This window comes from Chiroxiphia lanceolata, chromosome 3, assembly GCF_009829145.1.
Source record: "Chiroxiphia lanceolata isolate bChiLan1 chromosome 3, bChiLan1.pri, whole genome shotgun sequence".
In the NCBI taxonomy this organism is placed as follows: Eukaryota; Metazoa; Chordata; class Aves; order Passeriformes; family Pipridae; genus Chiroxiphia; species Chiroxiphia lanceolata.
Window position 1 is genome coordinate 16,135,506 of NC_045639.1, and position 16,598 is coordinate 16,152,103.

Sequence of the window (16,598 nt, forward strand, 5' to 3'; positions counted from 1 at the left end):
GGTGTTGTGTCCTATGGCTGAGCTTCCCAGTGTTGGTGGCAATGCTGCCCTGCCTGAAGCTTCTCCTGCAGCCAGGACCATCCATGCCCACCCCATCAGGAGCTTGCCTTTCCTGCACCCACAGCACTAGCTGGGTCTGGGGGACAACCCTACCATCCCCTTTGCTAATTAATCTGCAACAATGTAATATTTTGGAGACTTCCAGCCTGCTGTAAACTTTGGCTGAAATATCCTCACCAAATCTGTGAGGACAGGCAGAGAAGCAGACTGTGCAACTGACCCCAAGAACACCTTTCCTTAGGAAACCAGCCTAAAAATATGTTCCTTCCTAAAGCAGAATAGCAACGTTGAAACATCTGACAGTAAATGTGATGATGATAACTGATGCTTAATGAATAATCCAGGGTAGCTTTAATATTTTAGCTTCACAGAATACCTTTCATCCCCAGGAGCCAAACCAAATTATAAAAGGTGTACTCTTACCCTGCAGGGTCTCCTTTTGCCATTAAATCCACCATTTCATGGGGACCAGCTACACAACTGGGCCACCACAGAGGTGATCAGAGGGCTGGAGCACCTGTTCTACGAGGACAGGCTGAGAGAGCTGGAGTTGTTCAACCTGGGGAAGAGATGACTCTGGGGAGACCTTAGAGCACCTTCCAGTAATTAAAGGGGGCTTATATAAAAGAGGGAGAACTAGTTTTCACATGGGCAGATAGTAACAGAACAAGGGGAAACAGTTTTAAATTAAAAGAGGAGAGATTTAGATTAGGTGTTAGGAAGGAGTTCTTTACTCAGAGGGTGGTGAGGCACTGGAACAGGTTACCGAGATAAGTTATGGATGCTCCATCGCTGGAAGTGTTCGAGGCCAGGTTGGATGGGGCTTTGACCAGGTTCCATGGTCTAGTGGAAGGTGTCCCTGCCCATGGCAGGAATTTGGAACTAGGAGATCTTTAAGATTCCTTCCAACCCAAACCACTCTATGGTTCTGTGATTTACCTCTGGCCAGTGAGTGTCAGAGGCTTCAGTCCAAGGCCCCACAGAGCTCAGCACTTCCAGTTGTGCAGTGGAAGTGAACTTCCACCCATCGCCAAGACCCATCGGGGCACACCCTTCAGGTGTGAGGTGTGCTGCCCACGGAGGGGCTTTACTCTGACATGGCACGGGAGCAGCCCTGGGGCGCAGAAGCTGGCAAGGAGAGACCTTCCTCTCCCACCCGAAACCTTGAGACGAGGAGCGGGCAAGGAAACTCTGCAGACCTCCCTCCCGGCACGGGGCTGCTGCGCCCACCTCTCCGTTTCACCCCCGCATCCCTCCCGACACACGATACGAGCCGACTGGACTGACGGGCCCGGGGAGTGTCTCCGCTCCATCCCGTGTGTTCGGGAAGAGGCCGGGGAGCAGAGCCTCGGGAGCCCCGCGGAGCTCCGGGGGACGATGCGGGGTCCAGGCTCCGCCGGCGGCTGCCCGAGCTCCGCCCGGGATGCGGAGGAAAAGCGGCCCAATACCCCCCTCTGCTGTCAGCAAACACCGCGGCACGGGCTCTCAAGCGCCGCCGCCGGCTCTGCCCCTTCCCTGCGCGGGGAAGGACCAGAGCATCCCCAGCAGGTCGCTCACCCCAGCTCTCTGGGCTCCTTTGTCCAGCTAAAACATAAAAAATATCTGTGTCAGAGGAGAGGTACAACCATCAGCAACGTCAGCTCGTGTCAGGTAATGCCTGACACCTCCAGCCCTTGGGTAAAGCCAGGTTTGGATTTAGATGCACACAGATTAGAGTAATGAAAGTTATTACTTTATAACATCCTTTCCTCCCCATCCCCTAAATAAAAAAATTCCTGTTCTACAAAGTTACTCTGCAACACATTTTCTGCCAAATCCCTTTGCTCTGCAAAACGTGACCTCTTTGGACATGAGGCTGTTTGTTGGCCTTTGTCTCCTCAGGGTGGAGGGCAGGAGGCCATAAAACAAGGTAGACGGGTTCCTGTTATATTATGATGTTGGTTTTGGCCAATCCTACCCAGTGGCCTTTTTTATTTTAGAAACTTTTTAACATTTTAAAATAACTTTATTAATAAAAGAATGCTGCAAGTCTTTCTTCTTTCCATCCCCACTCCCAATGCCCCAGGCTGACTCTTTCTTGTAAAGCCTGCTGCAATGAGGACTTTTTTGATAATGCAGCCACTCTTGGCAGCACCCCTAAGCCAGAAGGGGTGCCTTCCAACTGCAACATGCAGGGCTTGGGTGGCAGGATAAGCAAGCACCTCAGTGAATCTTGAGGGGCACCACTGAACCCGTGCTGCTGCAGCCACTGCAGGTCCGGCTGGGATACTTTTCCCTTCTCCAGGAGGCTCCCGACATGGCTCACCCACAGTTCAAGGCTTTTCCTTGATGGCTTGTTAGTAAAACTGTAAAAATAAGAAATTCTTCCTCCTATTAATCAAATCAGAAAGGTCAACTGGATTCATTTTAGGTCAGTCTGAAGTGAACGTTTCTGGTAGTTTGGTTTTCTCAGCAAAACGAAAAAACTTCCCTGAAAGAAAACTTAAGCCAGCCAGGACTTCTTTGTCCTTGGTTTTAACCCTGTGTCTGCAGCACTGCTGTGACTGTCTACTGACTTGCAAGCATTCTCTTTTAGTCCTAACCAAACTTTTTTTAGTGGGTAAAGGAATGGTCCTACCATGCCCCCGAGCTCTATTCTTATATTAGCCAAAGATGCCCAAGTGTCACACAGGGTCACCTCGTGACTTTGGCATCATGTGCTCTTGCCCCAGACAGGAAGAAAGGCAAGTGCATGATTTCTAAACAGCTAGGAGAGTTGTCTTCCAAAAATACATGAAGAAATCCTCAGCTGCCACCCAGGTCTAGCTGTTCAGGAGAGGGGACGAGCAAGAGGACTAGAGCGTGATCCAATGTCTGGATCTGGACTTCTACGCTTCCACCACTGTAATGTGAGCATTTTTGTCCTGCCTGCCAAGAGGCAGGGCAGATAATGTGCCTCATTGATTAAAAAAAGAAAATAAAAGTCCCACTAGATGCGTTCCAGTTAGAGACTGGGCCAGGGATCTCACTACTTTTGGAAAGTCACATATATTGGAAAGAAAAACATTTTCTTCCTAACAGCCTGCTCTGATTCCTCTCTACTAATAGTATTTCCCATAGCCAGACCCAACTTCTGCATCCCAGGACTCCTGCTTAAGGGATCTTAAAATTCCTATTGATTTCAATGGGATTGGGTTCGAGCTGCTTAACAGTTCACCTGCTGGAGCAAGGAGCTGGTCTCTGGGTTGCTGCCTAGTCACCGTGTGCTGCAAGCAGGGCTCATCAGGCCCCAGGACAGCATATTCTCGGCTGTACCAGAGCAGAGTACATCATGTTTCATCCTTGCAAAAGGTTGTTATAAATGGTTTCGTTTCAAGAGAGCTCAATTAGATCTAGGAACTCTGCAACAAGTTCATTCCTAACTGTGGCTCCGAGACTTTGCAATAGTCAAAAGACAAATGGATGCTGAAGAAAGAAGCAAACAACAGCAGGCATTTCCATGGTGTCCTCTTTTCTGCTTATTAGCTGTGCCCTGTCATGCACTGAGTACTTCAAGCACTTCATCTGTCACTTCCAAGATTGTCAGATTTCTTTTCCTTCATTTCCATGTCTTTCAGGGGAGAAGCTGAGTACACTACCTGCCAAAGGCACCGTCCCATTGCATTTGGGAAGCAAGAAATTTAGAAAACGAGCATTGCTGCACCTGAAACTGACCTGTGCCAACACTGCCACACGGCAGCTTTTGATCCCCTTCTGCAGGCCACAGATCAGTCCTCACCGATGACTTCTAGCTAAGCAAGGTAACGAAACCCTCAGGACATCAGTCTGGCAGATGCTTTTTAATGGGACCTGATTGTCCTGAGTCCTGAGAGCGGCCTGGTTTCTTGGGGATTACAGCTGGCCTTGTGTCAACTTTCAACTCAGCTGAACGTGATCACGAAAGTCAGGTCAGCTCTAGGGGTGGGTGGACTCTGTACGTGCAAGTCCTCGTAGCGAAAACCACCAGGTTGCTGCTTTCTCCCAGTGCTGGTGCCAGCCCTAGGGCTGACTTTCTGCAAGTTAAATAAGACATTTACTTTCCTTTTCTCATTTTCCCCAGCAATGAAAATACGTGCGTGGATGGGATTATAATAAACAATGTCATTAAATTGTGCCTTGGTTTTTCCTACTTGTTTGCAGTGACTCATACTACAATTCTTGCAAGTATTCGTCAAACAGGAGCCAGCATTCAGCAACCACAGTCCTGGCTTTTCCTCATCCTAAATGCTGACCCCCCCAAGGCAGCAGGAAGGACTCTCCTGTTGATGACCGAGAGATGCAGGGTCCCTGAGCATCCTCTCTTTCCAGTTAAGGCAACAGGAAACTGGGTGCTGGTACCCCACCAGCTGTAAGCAGTGGATTTTGTCCTTTGGGACTGGTCCTATGTCCCGTTTCAGCAGCCTTGGTGCAGGTGCAAGGCTGGGCAGGGTAAGGAGTTGGGCTGGTTGCCCTCCTCCTTGTCTTCCAAGCCCCTGTGCCACCGCGCTCACGTGTGGTGTCTGGGAGTGGGTGACAGCTCACATAATGCAGACTGGCAGGTGACCACGGGAAATGCAGCACGGGTCACGTCTCTGCAAGCCAGGCTCAGCCTAAGTCTCCCAAGATGCGTCACTAAGACTCTTAGGGCTAAATCTCTCCCTGCCTAAGTGGAGCTGGCTGCAGCCCTGCAGCAGGGATGCGCCCGGCCCCCCACTTGCCCAGATGCACATTGCTCGGCTGCCACTGCTTTGTGTTTGCAACACAGCTTGTCAAATTGCTTGTTTGTGAGCTCTCCTTAACCAAGAGCCCAGACCAACTGAAAAGATTTTACTTTTCTGTACCTGAGAGCTGTGTGCAGCTGGAGAACGAGACGCTGCCAGGTTGCCCATTGTCAGGAGGTCGTGACCATCCAGCAGCTTCCAGAGGGCCATGATCTAGGAGGCCTTGCTGAGAAAAACCAGCTCTTGCACAGCAGGGCTTCACACTGCCCTGGTGCCTTTAAGTGCTTCTCCCTGACTCTTACAAGCAAGGAAAGGGAGAAGGGATGGGAAGCTGGCTGGCCCTTTGGCAGATGTGGGTACAACCTGCCTCCTGCCTGCCTGTGCCGTGCCTTTGCTGGGGGCAGACACTTGTAAGGGGTCGGGCTGACCTTTGGGTGGCCTTTCTCATGGTGCCTCTTCTGCAGAAAAGGCCAGCACTAACCAAGCATCTCTCCCACAGCTGTCCCCATGTGAACCCAGCCATGTCCTAACTCCACAGCTCTCATTTCTTGCCAGGCAGGTCCCAGCCACCCAGCCAGCTTGCATTTATTTCTCCCCCTCCCTGTCTTTCCTTCTCCCTTCCTCTCCTGGGATCCTGTCTCTACTAAACTGGTCTCACCAGTTTCCATCTGGATTTCCTGCCTTTCAGAGGCAGGTCCTCACACATGTCCTGGGCAGGCCTATTTCTTCCACCTTCCCTTGCACCCCACACTGGGGAACCTTGTACCCTCTCAGAGCGGAGGCAGGGCACCCTGTTGCCTGGCAAGGCAAGTGTCAGCACCTCTCTCATGAGAGTGACAGAGAGGCCTTATTCTTTCTTTCTCCATAAGAAAAAGATAGGAATAGCGTCCACGCTCCCTCTTGGCAGAGCAGACACCCTTCGAGTATCACCCTGCTGCCCACAACAGTGTTGCAGCAACAAAGGGCCTTGTTTCACACAGACAGTGGCTTCGGAAACATTTGGTAATTAGTGTTGGAGACAGCAAAGAGCTTTGCAGGAAAGCTGAGAGTGTTACCGAAATTGCTCATTAAATCTCTGGTTCTTTAGAGCGAAGTAGCTGCCTGGAGGCTTCCCACGCAAGGCAGGGGCAGGCCACCACGCTCAGCCCTCCACCTTGCAGCAGGGTGCCCTATCTCCCTTCTGAGGACCTGTGTCCTTGTCAGGCTGAAGATGCCTGTGGTCAGTGTCCAGTGGCTACAGCTTCTCCAGCCAAGCAGGCGCTGGACTTTGTTCCCTCTCCCCCTCAGGGGCTTTTCCAGTGGTGGGGACGGTGCCCAGACCCAGTGCCCCGCGGCTTTGTGAACAAGGCAGGTGTATTTGTGGGGTGGCCTGGAGACTGTATGGGATGATGTGATAAAAGTCATGCTTGCTTTTCTCCTGATGGTTCCACTGCAACACACGGGGCTGTTCTGCTCAGTCACAGCTTCGTTTCTGGGTGCACACAGAGAGGGGCTGGAGCACAGGAGGCCATTCACCTCTATGAAAACATTCATACAAATGTTCTTCAATTATCTGGGGAAATAAGCGATCAAAGCAATCCTTCAGAAGTTACAGCTGTAGGACACTGCTGAAATGTCTGTGCTTGAGACCAGCTGGATGGATATTATTGCAATTTAGGAAATTGCAAAAATTAGGAGGCTGTTTTAAGTTACTCGGAGGAGGGTTGGTCCCATCTGGAGAGGAAGAAAAAAAGCAAGGGATCTAGCTACTGTTATCCAGCAGATACAGGGCATTGGGGAGAAGGTGGGGCCAGACTCTTCTTGGGTACACACAGCAGGAGGCAACAGATGCAAGTTGCAGTGAGGGAAGTTCTGGGTAGAGAGAAAGAGAAATGTTCACAGTGGGGATAGTGAGGCTGTGGATCTGGTTCCTGGGGAGGTGGTGGGATCTCTGATCTGGAAATGATCTCTGTTCATACCTCACCTGGACCAGCTCTCAGTTACCTGCTCAACTTTACAGGTCAGCTCGGCTCCAAGCAGGGGCTGGACAAGAGGCCCTGGTCCAAAGCTGCTTTGTCATTCTGTTAGCAACATCATCCACATCCGTGAGATACTTCCACAATTAACCTGAGGGTCTACTGATGCACCACATCACCAAGGCTGCTACAGCACTCATGCCAAGAGGGCAATGTTGGGTCAACCTCTGGGACTCCCTAAAGCAATGCCTTAATCCAGCCCCAGCTCCACAAGATTTCAGCCTCCCCCACCTCCACAAGTTCCCTGGCAGTCACATTTCAGGGCAGACCTGGATTTATTAACCAGGGGAACTCATGGGTTTTTCAGGCAAGAAGTTTTGGTTCATCTCACGGGTAGCTTTGTCAGCCAAGGTGTCTGACATGAATCTTGAGCTGTGGTAGAGGTTCACCTCCTCCTTGCTAGAGGTAAGGATATGACAGCAGAGGGTGGTTTGGGGGCTTTGCAGTCTTGTTTCTCTGACACAGATGAATATGAGCGACTGAAAGACAGGTGCTGTGCAGTGCTGGACCCAGCTGCATATAAAAATATACTGTTCCATCCGTCTCCACATAATAAACACATTAAAAAGGAACAAGGTGTGTCTCTAACTGTCTCCAAGGCTTTACATGGGCCAAGCTGCTTTTCTGCTTTTTTTTTTCCCCTTTTTACAACAAATGGAAGTAGAGCAGTGGGCTGGTTTCAGGGGAGAGAAAGGAGTGGGAGGCAGAATATCACATCCTATTTCCTCTTTTAAACACTTGGCAGGGGAGCGAACTTTCCATTCCCATCTGGCACAAGCAGACTAAACACAGGTTCCTTTCTGATAGCCATCTGCACTCTTCTGCTACCTTTTCCCATCAGTCTTCTGCAGGCAAAATGCAAACCCACACACTATTTAAAGATACTCGAATTTAGGGAGTGTAACCAAACGATCCCTTTTAGTTACCTTCTTTCCGAGTCACTGAGCATCCAGCGCCAAGCCAAACAACAACCCAGTTAATCAACAGGCTCAGGACATGAAAGCAACTCCATTTCCTATTTGTGAATGCACAGATGTTGTTTATCTTGGATCCCCCATTGTTGGTCCCCCCAGGATTAAATCAGAGACCTTTAGGTGGAGCATGAGTGATTGATTTTCTATTGAAGCAGCTCACAGCAAGACTTGGCCAGCCCCACTGCTGTACCATTCTCCTTCCCATCTCCCTAAGGATGGATCTCTCTGCTGGTCCAAGGGCTGCCCCCAGGAAGCAAAGCATATTGTGGGGCTTGGGAGCATTGGCTCCAGGAACACCCACTGACACAGAGCCGGGTTATCTCTGCAAGGACCTGCATCAGGCACACGCTCAGGATGGTGAGGCTGATAGCTCTCAAGACCCAGGCACTAGCGAGGCTGGGCCAACACCAGCACTGATAAAGCAGATGAGCTTCCTTGCAGACACAAACATGGGGCCTGACTCCTCTGCAGCTCTGTGTGCAGCCAGCCAGACCCACCTTGCAAGCCCAGCATGGTTTTGGCCAGTTGGGGAACACCATGTTTCAAGTGAGGTGCTGGTTTTGGTGTGGTGCAGTAGCTGGTACTGCTTTCCCTGGTCAGGCCTCTATCCCATCCCTTGCTCCCCAGCACTGCAGCTGAGCTGCAGGTTTTTACTGTGTCCTACAGACTCCAGGGAATCTACTGGCTCCATCTGCGAGCAGAGTTGACCTCCATGTGTCCTGTGGTGGTGAGACCCTGTGGTCCACAGTGAGGTGAGGATGATTCCTCCTTCATACAAACCAAGATGCTCTGAAGTTCCATGGACATTGGCCACCTGATGCCAGCTCTAGCCACCTTGTTCAGCCCTGGCAGAGGGGGCTGCTAGATCTCTTGCCTGCTCCTGTAGCCTTTAATTTCAAGTGGAGAAGGCCATCTTCTTCCTTCCCCACGTCTGTCAAACTGCTACAGAGCCTGGCTGACATGGCCAGGGTGGCTGCAGGGATGGCTGCATCATGGAAGCGTTGGCGATGCTCATGCGCAGGGTCCCTAGAGCATTTTGAGAGGCTGTTTGTGGGATGAGTGCCACTTGCAGAATCAGTAGCGACTGCTTCCTTGGCTGTCAAATGCTCTTTTGGAGAGGGGGGAGCCATGGTGATAGTTTTCCATATTGCAGAAACACCCCGACTGCAAGACTAAACTGGTGGTGGCTGAGGCTGTGTTTGGAGACACCTTCCCACCCACAAACCCTCTGGTGCCTCTGCCTACTAAAAGGGAGTCCCCTCCACAAATCCGGCACGCAGGCTTGCTCCGCGGCTGCGAAATGCTGAGCAGCTCCGCATACGGCGTGATTCGTCCGCCTGCCCCATACCGAGCACAGGCGGGGGCGTGCACCCACCGGGGCCGGGCTGCGGCCGCTCCCCGCAGAGCCCGCGGTGCGGGGATGCTGCAGGGCCGTGCGCTCCCGGCAGAGAGCGTGTCCCGCACACGGCGTGAGCGCAGGCGGCATCGCGGAGGAGGAGGAGGAGGAGGAGGAGGAGGAGGAGGAGGGGGCGGAGAGCCGTGTACCCAGATCTCGGCAGCCAGCCGCTTTCCCTGATCCCCAGGGCTGCAGATGCAGCTCTAGCGTTCTTGATGCCGGTCCAGAATGACTCGGAGAACTGGACGAGCATCAGCTCGTGCCCTCAGTGCAGTTCTGGAGACTATTTTCCCCTAATATGCTTTCTGCAGGAGTTTCAGTGCTCAGGTTTCAGTGGCAGGTGGGGGGGGGGGGCCGTTCCCACTTATGGGCACAGGGTGGGAATGGGGACACTGGGTACCCTCAGCAACTGGGAGTGGTGGGGCAAAGGGAGTGGGTTTTCCCCTGGTACAATTTCACTGAAGTCCATAGAGGTAGAGGTAGGTGAGCAGAGAATTTATCTCTTCTTTAGTGGCATGACTGAGCTGTCTGACTACAATTTTTCGACAGTACCGACAGATTTAAGATAAAGTCCATCCCTTCCCCTTCGAGTTGGCCAGATGATGAAGCTACCAAAGGACAGTGGTCATAGGGCTGCTTCCTACCATGGGAAGAACCCAGAGTCATGCAAAATTAACTGCAGTGACTCTTGCTGCGGGGCTTGCTGGGAGAAGGGCTTATGTAGTGAAGGCTGTGTCCCACCTCCATTTCTGTAACTTTATGGGATGTGATGAGCTGGGACCAGGGTCCTTTCCCTGCTGCTTTGGGCATGGCAGTAGTGGTGGGTGAGGGGAAGAGGAACCATCCTGCTGCATGGTTATTCTGGGTAGTGGGTCATGAAGCAGGGAGCAAGATGTCTCACTGGGAGCGGGAACATGAGTCCCTGCTGGGGCCAGGTTGCTCTCTTTGGAAAAGGAGGGAAAAGCTGCTGCTGAATAGGTGCAGGACTACAGAGCTGAGCTAATTTAGGTATTCATTCCTTGAGTCCCCAAGGAAGCAATTAGTGCATCGATCCTCATCTTAGCGAGCTCTTGGGGCAGAAGGCAAAAGGATAACTAGCCTCTGCTCTTAAGTAGGAAGCTGAGGATTCTATGGGATTACTTCTTGCTCCTTGACAGATGTAGGTCCTATTAGGTCAGAGTTAAGGTCAATGCTGATCATCATGGTTTTATTTAATAGGTACAAGGAAAAAACTTTCGTCTAGTTGGGGATGGGACAGGCGAATGTCCACATGGGACTGTGCTGGCTCTTGCACACCTGTGCACATGCAGGAGAGAGTGTGGAGACAAGCACTGTCAAGACCTGTGTGGTCAGAATCCCTCTCTCTCTTGTGCCCTGAGCCTGAACCTACCACAAACCCAGAGGAGCCGGATGTCTTTGAGGAGCCAGATCAACCAGCACATCCTGGTTCAAGTTGCCCTCTGCCTCTCATCTGCTATGTGGCCATAGTTCTTCCTAAGTCTGACTTTTCTCCAACAAGAAGTGGAGCTTGGGGCTCAGTGCTGGGTGAGCAACAAACCTGCTAACTTCAGTACTAAACTTTCAGCATTGATTTTCTGTCCTTGGTCCTTTCAATACTTCTTAACAAAGCTAACCCTGCTGGGGAAACTCCTGGGGGCTGCCATGCACCCACCTGTTCAGCCTCTCCCATGCTTTGTGGTGGGGACACAGTGATTTACCTGCACTAGAGCAGAAAAAGTTAGAGCATTGGCTCAGTTCTGTTTGGACAGATGTGCCTGACATCGATAATGTTAGTCCTCTTTTTGTGCAAAAATAGTATTACTGGTGTAAAAGCTGCTTTGTGCTATGATAGCAGTGGTTACAGCTTTAATTACAACACCAGAGCCAAAGAAGTACAACAGCGCAGATGAGATATTACAAAAGCAATACATTCCCCCAGTCAGCTCCTGCGTTTTGGTGCCTTCTTCATGCTTGAATTTACATGCTTCCTCATTCCCTCTTAGGCAGGAGACTCTCCTCTGTGTTTCTCAGGTTCCCACTGTCTCCTTGATGCTTGCAAGGGATGTGCCAGAAACTGGGAAGGGCTGGTGTTGCCTCTAGGGTCAACTCTTCTCAGGGAACTACTCACCTGATGAACAGATTAAAAAAGGGAAATAAATATCAATGTTTAAAAAAAAAATATACCTGTTTAAAAAAACCCACCAAAACAACCTGTTAATAAATAAAACCCTAGCATAATGAAAAGGGGAAATGCAGTGATTCAGTAAAGGATTCAATTTTTTAAATGAAAATATCTTCCCTACACCGACTTCAGCCAAAAGACATTTCTGTTCTTTTGACAGAATATAAATATTAACCCAGACACTCTTTGTTCTTAATGTGTCCTTTTGTATTGGCATGATCTGGAGCCACACTGAGAGCTCACATCTCCTGCTGGCTTCCTTGTGGATGCTGGGTCATCGGTACAACTCCAGAGCAGTCCAGCAAGGACACATTCTCCTACCCTGAACATGGGGCTCTGCTGCTCATCCATGCTGTTTCAGAGTAGGTCTCCTGTGAGGGCTGTCAGGATTCAGCAGACTGATGGAGAGGACAACTCCTTTTGCAGGAACCTGAAGGAGGTGCTGGTGAGACACCTAAGCCATAGGGGCATTCCATCAAACCCCCTTCTCTGGGGTTTTGAGGCCAATTCTCTGCTGCTTTGTGGACTTTACCTTATTGCAAAATGGCTCTGAAACTCTGCCCCTCTGGTGGGAGCAGTGGGTAAGAGAGGGTAGGCCAGTGAAGAGTCATGGAGACAGCCCCGAGTGACAGACATACGTGGAAAGCCTGCAGGCTATGTGGGCACATGTCCCAGGTAGGGTTGGGTGAAACAAGGACCAGGCACTGGGTGAAACACTGGCCAGGGTGGACATGGGGCTCACGAGTGTGCTATGTCTGGCAACGGAGAAGAAAATGCAGAAACGAGGGTCATCATATTTTAGGTTTCTTGAGACAGAAACGTAAAATGTCCTCCGTCTTTTCCTCCTCTCTATCACTGGCCCCTCCATTCTCCTGTTTGTTACCTATAGCACCTGTCACCATGAAAGGAAAGGCTCCTATTCAGAAAAGTCCTTAAGCACAAATTTAATTATCAGGACAAGCTTAAGGGCTTTGCTGAATCGGGCCTGCAGAGCTGGATGGAAACCTGCTGAGCCACCCCAAGCCAGCTTCACCAGAGGGCTGCAGACTCGGCTCCAGCACAGCCCCTTCCTTCCTGGGGTCAGTGTAAAATAAAACCAGAGGCAACCTTGCAAAAGCAGATTCAATTCCTAGCCCCTTAACAGCCCATCTAGGTCTGTAAGATCAAACTCCTCTACCCTGCCAGCTGTACCTATTCTTCTTGCTTTTCAACACAGGGTACAAACCCCATTTTTTCTCTCTGATTCCCAATCCCCCTCACAACCAGGCACACAGAGCAAGATGAACACATGCACACTGACTGGTCTTTTCTTCTCAATCACCATCTGAAAGTCACTGAGAAATGTGATGCTATGTGGAAAGTGGCTGGAAAGAATGACACTGTGAGAGCCTATTTTTTCCTAAGGAAATAAATAGATCATGCACCACAAGCACGGAGAGGAGAGGGTTTGTGCCAGGTCATGCACAGGTAGGGCCATACAGGGACAGCCCAGAGTTTGTTTGAGCTGTAGTCACTGCCTTTTAGGAAGATTTTGCCGGGCAGAGGCACATGGGACATTCTCAGGCGGCGCCACCAAGGTGGCAGGCTGGAGATGGCAGTGGTTTCAACTTGTCTGTAGCATCCCTGAGCATGCAAACTATTTTCAAGGGGCCCGTGAAACATGGGAGAGGAAACCAAGCTACTGAAAGCTGCACAGCCACTCCAGTGTGTGCAGGTACCCAGAAGAGGCTGACCACCTCTCAGCTGAGGAGTGGGGGCTTTAAAGTCTCAGGTGCTGGTGGGATGTCAGGCGAGCCCGAGCTCGAGGCCTGGCTCTAATATGGTTGTGGCGATGGCCTGGATTCAACTATTTCAAAGGGCACTGGACGGTCAAGTCAAGCCCCAAATTTAAATTTGTTAAAATAACTTTTTGCAAAACGTTATGATGGAGAGAAATGTTTCCATGGTTTTGTTTCTAAATTCCAAGTGGGAAGAGTTTATTTTTTCACCAGGAAACTTTCCCCGTAGGATTCACAGCACTGGCCAGGAGACAAGAACCAGCGAGCTCCGCTCCCAAATGGAGGTGACCCTAAGGGTGACCCTTTGCTGGTCACTTTGCCTCGTGCAGCCTCACTTACCCCCTTGGATAAGGGAGGTGGCAACACACATAGCTGCAGAGGGGCTGGGATGCCAGTATGGCTGGCTATCATGTGGTCAGCCCGTGTGGCCACTGGATCTAAATCCAGACGAGTAGTGACTTATATTGGAGGTAAATGCAATGAAAACTCTTACATTACAGGTTAGGGAAAAACAAGGGGAAATGACTGCCCAGTAGTTTTGTTTCTCCTTGGCTCTGCTTATTCACAAGTGTCTTCAGTGGGGATAGTGATGCTCTGTCCTTCACCATCATGCTGCTCCTGCTAGATTGCTGCTGATTCATAACGTGCGAGTGAATGGCTGTTACCACTTGTTTGTCCTCTGTTAGTTTATACTGTCCTGAAAAACAAAATATTATAGAGAGTTATAAAATTAACTGAAGGCAATAAAACAGGCATGAGGGCTCATCTGGTTTCAATCAGCTCAGCGCCCTGGAAAGCAGTTTACCCCAGCTGAGAGCCCAAGTGCTGCTGCTCCTGCCCGCAGGTAACTGGCTAGTCTGAAGTGTTTAATGCAAAAACAGACAGCACCGAAACAGGGATCTGGCGAGCACTTCAGATGAGAAAAGAAGTGGAAATCAAGGCAGGCTGAGCTCCATTTACTAGAACTCACTGAAAGTAAAAGAAAAAAAAATATGCCAACTTGAAGTGCTTGTATTTTGCTCCCATCACGGAAGCAGAGAAAGAGCACAGGGATTCATTCTCATTTGCAATAAAATACTTTGAGCTGATCCCATTTTGTTCTCTACTCCCATGTACTGTGCCATGGTTGTGGGGTCACAGATGGCAGGAAACTCCTCTTGCCTTGCCCTCTGAGAGGAGTGAGGATTTGGCATTTTAGGATCTGGGGTGTAATGAAAACTGATTGCTTGGACATGTGGATTTCTAAGGTGGCAGCTCAGCAGCTCAAAGGTTAGTGGGGCTGCCTCACTTTAAGCCCATACATTGATATAAAGGCTTATCTACAAGGGAAAACTCATTCTTAGCAAGGTAGGAGCTGCAGGTGGGTACAACAGCCCCTCCTGCTCTGCCTCTGTAGCCCCAGCTTTTCATACTTGGCTGGGGCAAGTAAAGCAGAAGGAGGCACAGTATACAGTACAACTCCCCTGCATGAAGAACACCTCCCATCCCTGGGATATCTGAACACCTCCAGCAAGACTTGCCTCAAGGAATGGCCAAAGGTGCAGTGTTCCTGGTACACACCTCACCCACTAAACATTACACGTGTCGGGATGGGGGGGGTTGAGCCACCCCTGATCCAGTGAAGCAGCCAAGCACGGTTGATGGAAATCACAGGAGGTGTGCCTTTGCTTTCAAAAGGACTATTAACGTGCTTATGGTTAATCACACAAATAAATCTCCCAGTGGCTTAGAGCCAAAGTGAGCAATAAAAGCACCGATCCCCAGGCCTCCCGATGGGAATTGGCCAGGGCCAGGGCCGATGTTCTCACCAAGTTGCTGGGAAGTAATCTGTGTACTCAGCACATAGACACCCAGGAATTTTTGTTCGATGTCATCCCCCCAAGCACCCCCTAAAAGGCTGTTATCTAGGTAGAAACTCGAAACTATCTGCCCATGCCAGCTGGGATAGCAAGGCAGGCATCCAGAGGACACAGGCAAAGGGTTGATCTGAGCTGCTTTTTCTCAGTGGTGGCTGCAGGAGCCATGGAGGATGGATGGATGGAAAAGTGAGCCCTGCTCCCGTTCCTTGGTCTCCTTGAGGGATTCAGATGTACTAAAAATTAGGTATTTAAAGGAATGTGCTTTTCAAGGAGGGAAAAACCTTGAACCTCGGGCTCTGCTCAGTGTAGGAAGGCATTTGGAGAGACAACTTGGTGTGCCTGGTGCAAGAGAGACTTGGGGGCATGGGGGTTTTTCATTGGCTTTTATTTTGTACAGTCGACACCAGGAAATCCACAGCAGGTGTGTGTATGTCTGAGGGAGACACACAGGCTTACTTCTCATGAAACACCCAAGGGAATTGAGCTATGGCCCCATCCACATCCCACATTTCATCTGGACATGGTGGGAGTTGAAGGCATTTGGGGCAGGTTGTAAAGCTATTTTTAAGAGACCTGCCTGAAGCAGCGCCCTGTCTCTCTCCTTCTCCCAGCCCCAGTACCACCAGGCACTGCCTTGGACTGTTCAGCTTCAAAAACATCTTTTATAAGTCAAGTCTTTGTGTTCTCTTAGTGCAGAAATCAGCAAAGACAGTAAATGTGAGTTTATGTGTCCCAGAGGATGTGGCAGGGAGACGGGGTCCCTGTGGACAGGGCAGCAAAACACAGGGAAGCTGCTTCCCCAGAACTTGGGAAACTTGACTATTTTCTTACTCCCCTCTCTGGCTCCAAACCCCATTATCAGGAGGCTCAAGGCAGGCAAAAGGACTGCGTGCACCAAGTCCAACCTGCTGCCTCCCTCCCCTTAACCTTGTGGAAGGTTGCTGGTGACCCTTTGTAGGGAGCTCACTTGCACCCACCTGAATTTCCACTCATCTGCAGAGGCTCAATCAACTCCTTGTGATTCATTTTAATGTGGCACAAAGCAGCAGCTTGGCTGAAGCCTCATGTGAAACACCCACATACACTCACATTATATAATATGAATTTAAGGAGATTAAATTATCCGGTCTGAGGAAACACATGCACGTATGTATGTACACATCTATACACAGTCTGGGGGGTGGCTGAGTGAAGCTCAGGGCTTTGCCTTCAGAAACACTGAACTTGTGCTTTTTAGCACTTAAATAATGGGGCAAATAGTGTGTGTATGTCTGTGTACAGACACGTGTATGAAGCGCAGCAGCAGCTGTACGTTCTGCATGTGAAGGAAACAAGAGAAGCGTTTGTGTGCTTGGCTATCCACTTTGTTGGCAAAGTCTGAGCAGCAGCATGGAGCAACAGGTGGAATGCAAATAGTCCCTGCACTAAACTTCACCTGTCAGTGTGTGGCAAGATACTGCTCAGTGGGAAAGTAAACAGAGGGTAGAACTGTCCCCAAAAGCCCTGAGCATCTCTCAGCAGCCTTGCAGGGCCTGGCCCATCCTGTGGCCAAGTGCCCTGTCCTGCAGGTATCTGCCTCAGGGTACAGCCCGTTTCTCAGGAGGCTGCATGAGCAC